Consider the following 10,237-nt stretch of genomic DNA (forward strand, 5'->3'; position numbering starts at 1 on the left):
GTGTGCACCCGTCTCCCCTCCCTTCCTCTCCACCCCTGCCATGGGTTTTGTGTTCTAGCTCCCCATCTTTTTCTGATTACCTACATCATCACCCTTCTTCCGGCCAGCCTCGTGTCCCAGCTTCTTGCCACAGTTTCTCTCACTTATGCCTCAGTTACTCAGGCTCTTTTTACCCTAGTCCTGCCAGAGACTTCGCACAACCAGCAGCACTTAATAGTCTCTTTCATGGGATGTCCCCGTCCTTCCCCTCTCCCCACATCCTATTCCGGGCTGATGGCAGCCAGGAAGCCTTCCTATTGCGTTTACTGGCAGTTTCCTCCTGGCCCTGACGCTTGGTGCAGATCAAGTCCACCATGCCCACGCTGGGACGGCCCCTAGGAGAACCACTTGTCCCATGGTGGTATTGGACAAGATGTTCTCTGTTTTCCTGGGGTTGTTTATTTTAGTCTGAATATTTGTTACTTTCCACCGCTATACTTTACAAAGGTATGTTCTGGACGCGTGACAAGGAGTTAGAAATGAGCCAGAGACCCTTTGCAGGTAAGGAGATGACTTCGACATTTAGGATTAAAGGAAGAAAGGAGAAACAGAATGTTAAGAAGGTTATATTGCTCAAAGTATTTTGATATGTTTTGTGATCTGAGGAAGTACAGATTACTGACCCTACACAGATTGACCCTTTGGGAGAAAATTTCATGATGCTTGATTCGCTCTTGGAGTAACGTAAACACAAGTTCTCAAACCTGCATATTCTCTCAGCTGGAATCAGCTGTATATCTGAATGTTCACTTCCATCAGAACTTGTATAAGAGAAAGAATGGGAGTCTGGTTCAACAACAATGACTACGTCCGGGACCTGAAAAGGGTCATTCTGGTTCCTAATAGTGTATATGGCCATTTTAGTGGGCACAGATCAGGATTTTTACAGTTTACTTGGAGTATCCAGCACTGCAAGCAGTAGAGAAATAAGACAAGCTTTCATGAAATCGGCATTGAAGCTACATCCTGATTTAAAGAAAAAAAACAAAAAAAACAAAAAACAAGAATAACCCGGGGTGCCTGGGTGGCTCAATCAGTTGAGCGTTCACCTTCCGCTCGCTCGGGTCATGATCTCACAGGTCGTGGGTTGGAGCCCCGCATCGGGCTCTGTGCTGATGCCTTGGAGCCAGGGGCCTGCTTTGGATTCTGTGTCTCCCTCTCTCTCTGTCCCAGCCCACTTGCATTCTGTCTCTGTCTGTCTCAAAAGTAAATAAACATTGGGGCGCCTGGGTGGCGCAGTCGGTTGAGCGTCCGACTTCAGCCAGGTCACGATCTCGCGGTCCGTGAGTTCGAGCCCCGCGTCAGGCTCTGGGCTGATGGCTCAGAGCCTGGAGCCTGTTTCTGATTCTGTGTCTCCCTCTCTCTCTGCCCCTCCCCCGTTCATGCTCTGTCTCTCTCTGTCCCAAAAATAAATAAATGTTGAAAAAAAAATTAAAAAAAAAAGTAAATAAACATTAAAATCAATCAATCAATCAATCAATCCACCAAACAAACAAATGAATAACCCTAAAGTACGGAGTGGTTTTTCAAAAATAAATACAGCATATGAGGTACTCAAAGATGAAGATCTGTGGGAAAAGTATGACAAATATGGAGAAAAGGGACTTGCAGATAATCCAGAAAATGGCCCGTATGAAAGCTGGGATTATGGTTGTTATGATTTTGGTATTTATGACGATGATCCTGAAAGCAGAACATTGGATAGAAGAGAACTGGATGCTGCTGTTAATTCTGGAGAACTGTGGTTTGTGAACTTGTACTCCCCAGGATGTTCACACTGCCATGAATTAGCTCCCACATGGAGAGACTGTGCTCAAGAGGTAGATGGATTACTTCGAATTGGTGCTGTTAACTGTGGTGGTGATAGAATGCTTTGCCGAATGAAAGGAGTCAACGGATCTCCCAGCCTCTTCCTTTTCAGGTCTGGAACGGCCACAGTGAAATATCACGGTGATAGATCAAAGGAAAGTTTGGTGAGTTTAGCCATGCAGCGTGTTAGAAGCACAGTGACGGAATTATGGACAGGAAATTTTGTTCACTCCACAGAAACTGCTTTTGCTGCTGGTGTTGGCCAGCTGATCACTTTTTGTTGCCAAGGAGGAGATTGTTTAACTTCATAGACATGACTCAGGCTCAGGGGCGTGTTGGATAGTGTTGTTAATGTAGGATGGATGGACTGTGCCACCCAGGACAAACTTTGTAAAACTTTGGTATTATGACAAGTACTACTACCTATTTTCCTCCTGGCGCCACATTAAATAACAGAGAGAAAAGCAGCGTTTTGTTCCTTAATTCATTGGATGCTAGAGAAATATATTTGGAAATCGTGCATAGTCTTCCAGATTTTGAACTGCTTTCGGCAAATACACGAACGGGTCGATTGGCTCGTCGTTGGTGGCTCTTACTGTTTAGTTTTGGCAAACATGAAAATTCAAATGATCCTGAGTTGAAGAAACTCAAAACTCTACTCCAAAGTGAACATATTCAAGTTGACAAGGCTGACTGTGCCTCTGCACCAGACATCTGTAGTAATCTCTCTCGATTTCGGCCATGTCTAGCAGTATTTAAAGGACAAGGAACCAAAGAATATGAAATTCATCACGGAAAGAAGATTCTATATGATATACTGGCATTTGCCAAAGAAAGTGGTAATTCTCATGTTGCCACGCCTGGACCTCAAAATTTTCCTGCCAATGACAAGGAACCGTGGCTTGTTGATTTGTTTGTGCCACGTTGTCCACCATGTCGAGCTTTATTGCCAGAGTTACGCAAAGCCTCAAAGCATCTGTGTGGTCAGCTTACGTCTGGTACACTAGATTGTATGGTTCACGAGGGACCCTGTAACACATAAAACATTCAGGCAGATCCAATAACAGTGGTATTGAACCAATCCAAGGTTCATGAATATGGAAGACATCACTCTGCTGAACAACAGATCTTGGAATTCATAGAGGATCTTAGGACTCCTTCAGTGATCTCCCTGACGCCCGCCACTTTCAATGAACTAGTTAAACAAAGAAAACATGATGAAGTCTGGATGGTTGACTTCTACTCCCCATGGTGTCATCCATGTCAAGTCCTAATGCCAGAATGGAAAAGAATGGCCCGGACACTAACAGGACAGTTATTGTGGGCAGTATAGACTGCCAACAGTATCGTTCTTTTTGTGCTCAAGTAAATGTTCAGGGATACCCTGAGATAAGATTCCCCCCCCCACACCAAATAAAGCTTTTAAGTATCACAGTTACAAGGGTTAGAAGAGAGATTAGGGGTCTAGGATTTCTACCTCAAGCATCCACAGATCTAATGCCTCAGACTTTCGTTGAAAAAGTTATGCAAGGGAAAAATCACTGGGGGATTGAATTCTATGCTCCTTGGTGTGGACCTTGGCAAATTTTTGCTCCAGAGTTTGAGCTCTTGGCTAGGATGATGAAAGGAAAAGTGAAAGCTAGAAAAGTCGACTGTCAGGCTTATGCTCAAGCATGCCAGAAAGCTGGCATCAGAGCCTATCCGACTGTTAAATGTTATCCTTACGAAAAAGCAAAGAGAAACATTTGGGGAGAGCAAACAGATGCCAGAGATGCAAAACCGATCGCTGCCTTAATATACGAAAAACTGAAAAATCTCCACACTCATGGAAAGAGAGATAAGGATGAACTTTAATGATGTGAAGATGAAGAAAAAAGAGAAAAGGAATTCTAACACATGGCATCAGAGGATCATCTTTGTAGGATGTTGCTACATTCCGGGTTGGAATAAAGGAACATTATCTCAGAAATGTAATCGCACCGTCTGAATTCTGTACAACATTGGTATAAATGAAGGGTCTGCAAGCTTTTTCTGTAAAAGGCCAAACTGTAAATATTTTAGGCCTTGTAGACCATGTACATCTGTCACATAGTCCTTTGTTTTTGCTTTGTTTACAACCCTTTAAAAAGTCTGAAAACTTTTCTTGGCTCAGGGCCATACACAAACAGGCCAAGCCACATTCAGTCCATGGGCCACAGATTGCTAAGCCCTGGAAATGATACTAAACCTGCCTGGCTCAAGCAGGAACCTGCTCTGTCATGTACATATACATCTAGGGTCTATTCCTTAAAGTTTTGTGGCTGGCCTGAAAGGAAATAACTTGGTATTTAGTTACCTGTCTTAAAAATTGTGTGAAATGGCCACCATGTGGCCAGGAGATACCTGATTTTCATGCTGTATTTTAGTGAAGAGAGTTTCTTCTTTTTTCTTTCTGAAGGTTGAAGAACTGAATTTAATTTTTCACAGTTGAGAAAAATTTTGGTAAAATAACTCCAATAGATTTCTACAGCATCTGGAAGAAGAAGGAGAAGAAAGAAGAAGAAGAAGGAGAAGAAGAAGAAGAAGAAGGAGGAGGAGGAGGAGGAGGAGGAGAAGAAGAAGGAGGAGGGGGAGGAGGAGAAGGAGGAGGAGGAGAATGGGAAGGGGATGAAGAAGGAGGGGAAGAAGAAGGAGAGGAAGAAGAAGAAGAGGATGAGGAAGAAGAGAGGTCTGTTGGTTCCATCTTTAGAAACTAGAAAAAGAAAACAAATTAAAGCCAAACCAAGCAGACAAAAAGGAACTAATAAAACTCAAAGACAAAATCACATGAAAGAAAGCAGAAAAATGATAGAGAATAATCGATGAAACTAAATGCTTTCAGGAGTTGAAAAACAGGGATAAATTTCTACCAAGACTGATCCTGAAATGAAGAGAAACAAAGGAAATATTAACAATATATCAGAAATTAGTACTGTGCCATTACTAGAGATTCACAGATACTAAAAATATGACAAAGTAATATTATGAACTTTATATAATTAATCTGAAAACTCAGATGCAGTGGGTAAATCCATGGAAGACAGAAATTAGCAAAGCTCAATCAAGAATAAGGGGTACCTTGCTGGCTCAGTTGGTAGAGCATGTGACTCTTGATCTCTGGATTGTGATTTCAAGCCCCATGTTGGGTGTAAAGATCGCTTAAAAATAAAATACAGTAAAATGAAATGAAATGAAATAAAAAATAAGATAAAGGAAAAAAAAAGAATAGATTAGCTACCTAACTCTATATCTATAAAAGAAACTGAAGTCTTAGTTAAAGATCTTTCCACACAAAACAATTTCAGGGCCAAGTGGCTACTCTGGTAAATTCAACCAACATTTTAGGAACAGATGTCATCTATTCTACACAGTCTCCCCCAAAAGTGGAGAGGAGAAATATTTCTCCCCTCATTCTATAATGCTAGCATTACCTGAAACCAAAACTAGACAAAGATACTATAAGAAAGAAAATTCTGTCATAAGCATGGGAGCAAAATTTCTGAAGAAACCATCCACAAATCAAATCTAACACTACATTAAAGAGGGGGTGAGTCAACATGACAGAGAAGTAGGGAGACGTGAAATTACCGCATCCCTCAAACACAGCAGTGAGGCAAGAAGACGTGGAAATCTAGGAATCCAGGCTACAGAGTGACATAAACATCTCCAGGGGCCCAGGGGGACAACTTGCCAGGTCATGGAGATTTTTAATCTATTTTTTCTGCACCTCTTCTGTATCTCCTTCTTCTTTATTTTCCTCTCTCTCTCTCTGTCTCTCTGTCTCTCTGTCTCTCTCTCTCTATCTCTTTTCCCTCCTTGGATTAAGTTGTATAGTATCTCTGATTCTCTGCCTGGTCAATTTTTTGTGTCTTCTCTTTTCCCTTGCCCCTGTCATTTCTCCCTTTGTATGGGATAAGACAACTTCCATAACCCCCCCCCCCCACTGTTTAAATTCATTTCCAAGGTTACATTATGAACAAATCTAAGCACACCTAGTGGAATGGCCAACCCACCAATAGGAGTAGGGAAATAAAGCAACCAGAGTCACAACAAGAGAGAGCATGAAACACACTCCAAAAATACCTGTTGAAGGGCCAGGCCCTGGACAGCATATGACTCCTTTAAAAAATAGTAGTGCTCTCAGGTGCAGGACACATGACAACTAGGTAAACACATAAAGTACTGAACACTGATGAAATGGACGAATTCTCCTCAAAAGGAACTCCAGGAAGAAATGACAGCTAGAGAACTGCTCAAAACAGATATAAACAATAAATATACCGGTTCAAGAATTTAGAATAATAGTTGTAAGATTAACAGCTGAGCTTACAAAAAAAGCATAGAAGACAGGAAAGAATCTATTGCTGCAGGGATCAAGAAACTGAGAAATAGTCACAAAAATGAAGAAATATTGTAAATAAGATGCAAAATAAACTAGATGCAGTAATAGCAAGGATGGAGGAAACAGAGGGTAGAATAAGTGACATAGAAGATGAAATTATGGGGGGGAGAGGGAAGATGGTGGCGTAGGAGGACGCTGGGCTCACCGCGAATCCTGCTGATCACTTAGATTCCACCTACACCTGCCTAAATAACCCAGAAAACCGCCAGAGGATTAGCAGAACGGAGTCGCCAGAGCCAAGCGCAGACGAGAGGCCCACGGAGGAGGGTAGGAAGGGCAGCGAGGCGGTGCGCGCTCCACGGACTGGCGGGAGGGAGCCGGGGCGGAGGGGCAGCTCGCCGGCCAAGCAGAGCCCACGAGTCTGGCTTGCAAAAAGCGGAGGGGCCTGATGGACTGTGTTCTGACAGCAAGCGCGACTTAGCGTCTGGGAAGTCATAAGTTAACAGCTCTGCTCAGAAAGCGGGAAGGCTGGAGGACAAAGGGAAGGAGAGCTGCTGAGCCCCCTGACGACAGAGCTCAGTTTGGTGGGGAACAAAGGCGCTCGCCAGCGCCATCTCCCCCGCCCATCCCCCAGCCAAAATCCCAAAAGGAACCAGTTCCTGCCAGGGAACTTGCTCGCTCCGCGCAAACACCCAACTCTGCGCTTCTGCGGAGCCAAACCTCCGGCAGCGGATCTGACTCCCTCCTGCTGCCACAGGGCCCTCCTGAAGTGGATCACCTAAGGAGAAGCAAGCTAAGCCTGCCCCTCCTGCCCCTGTGCACCTTGCCTACCCACCCCAGCTAAGACGCCAGATCCCCAGCATCACAAGCCTGGCAGTGTGCAAGTAGCCCAGACAGGCCACCCCACCCCACAGTGAATCCCGCCCCTAGGAGAGGGGAAGAGAAGGCACGCACCAGTCTGACTGTGGCCCCAGCGGTGGGCTGGGGGCAGACATCAGGTCTGACTGCGGCTCCGCCCACCAACTCCAGTTATACACCACAGCACAGGGGAAGTGCCCTGCAGGTCCTCACCACGCCAGGGACTATCCAAAATGACCAAGCGGAAGAATTCCCCTCAGAAGAATCTCCAGGAAATAACAACAGCTAATGAGCTGATCAAAAAGGATTTAAATAATATAACAGAAAGTGAATTTAGAATAATAGTCATAAAATTAATCGCTGGGCTTGAAAACAGTATAGCTGACAGCAGAGAACCTCTTGCTACAGAGATCAAGGGACTAAGGAACAGTCACGAGGAGCTGAAAAACGCTTTAAACGAAATTCATAACAAAATGGAAACCACCACGGCTCGGATTGAAGAGGCAGAGGAGAGAATAGGTGAACTAGAAGATAAAGTTATGGAAAAAGAGGAAGCTGAGAAAAAGAGAGATAAAAAAATCCAGGAGTATGAGGGGAAAATTAGAGAACTAAGTGATACACTAAAAAGAAATAATATACGCATCATTGGTATCCCAGAGGAGGAAGAGAGAGGGAAAGGTGCTGAAGGGGTACTTGAAGAAATAATAGCTGAGAACTTCCCTGAAGTGGGGAAGGAAAAAGGCATTGAAATCCAAGAGGCACAGAGAACTCCCTTCAGACGTAACTTGAATCGATCTTCTGCATGACATATCATAGTGAAACTGGCAAAATACAAGGATAAAGAGAAAATTCTGAAAGCAGCAAGGGGTAAACGTGCCCTCACATATAAAGGGAGACCTATAAGACTCGTGACTGATCTCTCTTTTGAAACTTGGCAGGCCAGAAAGAATTGGCACGAGATTTTCAGTGTGCTAGACAGAAAAAATATGCAGCCGAGAATCCTTTATCCAGCAAGTCTGTCATTTAGAATAGAAGGAGAGATAAAGGTCTTCCCAAACAAACAAAAACTGAAGGAATTTGTCACCACTAAACCAGCCCTACAAGAGATCCTAAGGGGGACCCTGTGAGACAAAGTACCAGAGACATCACTACAAGCATAAAACATACAGACATCACAATGACTCTAAACCCATATCTTTCTATAATAACACTGAATGTAAATGGATTAAATGAGCCAACCAAAAGACATAGGGTATCAGAATGGATAAAAAAACAAGACCCATCTATTTGCTGTCTACAAGAGACTCATTTTAGACCTGAGGACACCTTTAGATTGAGAGTGAGGGGATGGAGAACTATTTATCATGCTACTGGAAGCCAAAAGAAAGCTGGAGTAGCCATACTTCTATCAGACAAACTAGACTTTACATTAAAGGCTGTAACAAGAGATGAAGAAGGGCATTCTATAATAGTGACAGGGTCTATCCATCAGGAAGAGCTAGCAATTATAAATGTCTATGCGCTGAATACCGGAGCCCCCAAATATATAAAACAATTACTCATAAACATAAGCAACCTTATTGATAAGAATGTTGTAATTGCAGGGGACTTTAACACCCCACTTACAGAAATGGATAGATCATCTAGACACACGGTCAATAAAGAAACAAGGGCCCTGAATGAGACATTGGATCAGATGGACTTGACAGATATATTTAGAAGTCTGCATCCCAAAGCAACAGAATATACTTTCTTCTCGAGTGCACATGGAACATTCTCCAAGATAGATCATATACTGGGTCACAAAACAGCCCTTCATAAGTTTACAAGAATTGAAATTATACCATGCATACTTTCAGACCACAATGCTATGAAGCTTGAAATCAACCACAGGAAAAAGTCTGGAAAACCTCCAAAAGCATGGAGGTTAAGGAACACCCTACTAACGAATGAGTGGGTCAACCAGGCAATTAGAGAAGAAATTAAAAAATATATGGAAACAAACGAAAATGAAAATACAACAATCCAAACGCTTTGGGACGCAGCGAAGGCAGTCCTGAGAGGAAAATACATTGCAATCCAGGCCTATCTCAAGAAGCAAGAAAAATCCCAAATACAAAATCTAACAGCATGCCTAAAGGAAATAGAAGCAGAACAGCAAAGGCAGCCTAAACCCAGCAGAAGAAGAGAAATAATAAAGATCAGAGCAGAAATAAACAATATAGAATCTAAAAAAACTGTAGAGCAGATCAACGAAACCAAGAGTTGGTTTTTTGAAAAAATAAACAAAATTGACAAACCTCTAGCCAGGCTTCTCAAAAAGAAAAGGGAGATGACCCAAATCAATAAAATCATGAATGAAAATGGAATTATTACAACCAATCCCTCAGAGATACAAACAATTATCAGGGAATACTATGAAAAATTATATGGCAACAAATTGGACAACCTGGAAGAAATGGACAAATTCCTCAACACCCACACTCTTCCAAAACTCAATCAGGAGGAAATAGAAAGCTTGAACAGACCCATAACCAGCGAAGAAATTGAATCGGTTATCAAAAATCTCCCAACAAATAAGATCCAGGACCAGATGGCTTCACAGGGGAGTTCTACCGGACGTTTAAAGCAGAGATAATACCTATCCTTCTCAAGCTATTCCAAGAAATAGAAGGGGAAGGAAAACTTCCAGACTCCTTCTATGAAGCCAGAATTACTTTGATTCCTAAACCAGACAGAGACCCAGTAAAAAAAGAGAACTACAGGCCAATATCCCTGATGAATATGGATGCAAAAATTCTCAATAAGATACTAGCAAATCGAATTCAATGGCATATAAAAAGAATTATTCACCATGATCAAGTGGGATTCATTCCTGGGATGCAGGGCTGGTTCAACATTCGCAAATCAATCAACGTGATACATCACATTAACAAAAAAAAAAGAGAAAAACCATATGATCCTGTCAATCGATGCAGAAAAGGCCTTTGACAAAATCCAGCACCCTTTCTTAATAAAAACCCTTGAGAAAGTCGGGATAGAAGGAACATACTTAAAGATCATAAAAGCCATTTATGAAAAGCCCACAGCTAACATCATCCTCAACGGGGAAAAACTGAGAGCTTTTTCCCTGAGATCAGGAACACGACAGGGATGCCCACTCTCACCGCT

The 10,237-nt window shown here is 42.7% G+C and overlaps 1 pseudogene; it reads left to right on the forward strand.

Annotated features, from left to right (window-relative positions):
* The first annotated feature begins 783 nt into the window (after positions 1-783).
* Positions 784-3,726, forward strand: LOC121024669 (dnaJ homolog subfamily C member 10-like; annotated as a pseudogene).
* The last annotated feature ends 6,511 nt before the right edge of the window (positions 3,727-10,237 follow it).

The sequence above is a fragment of the Herpailurus yagouaroundi genome, unplaced genomic scaffold, assembly GCF_014898765.1.
Source record: "Herpailurus yagouaroundi ecotype Mexico unplaced genomic scaffold, PumYag 66714, whole genome shotgun sequence".
Taxonomy (NCBI): Eukaryota; Metazoa; Chordata; class Mammalia; order Carnivora; family Felidae; genus Herpailurus; species Herpailurus yagouaroundi.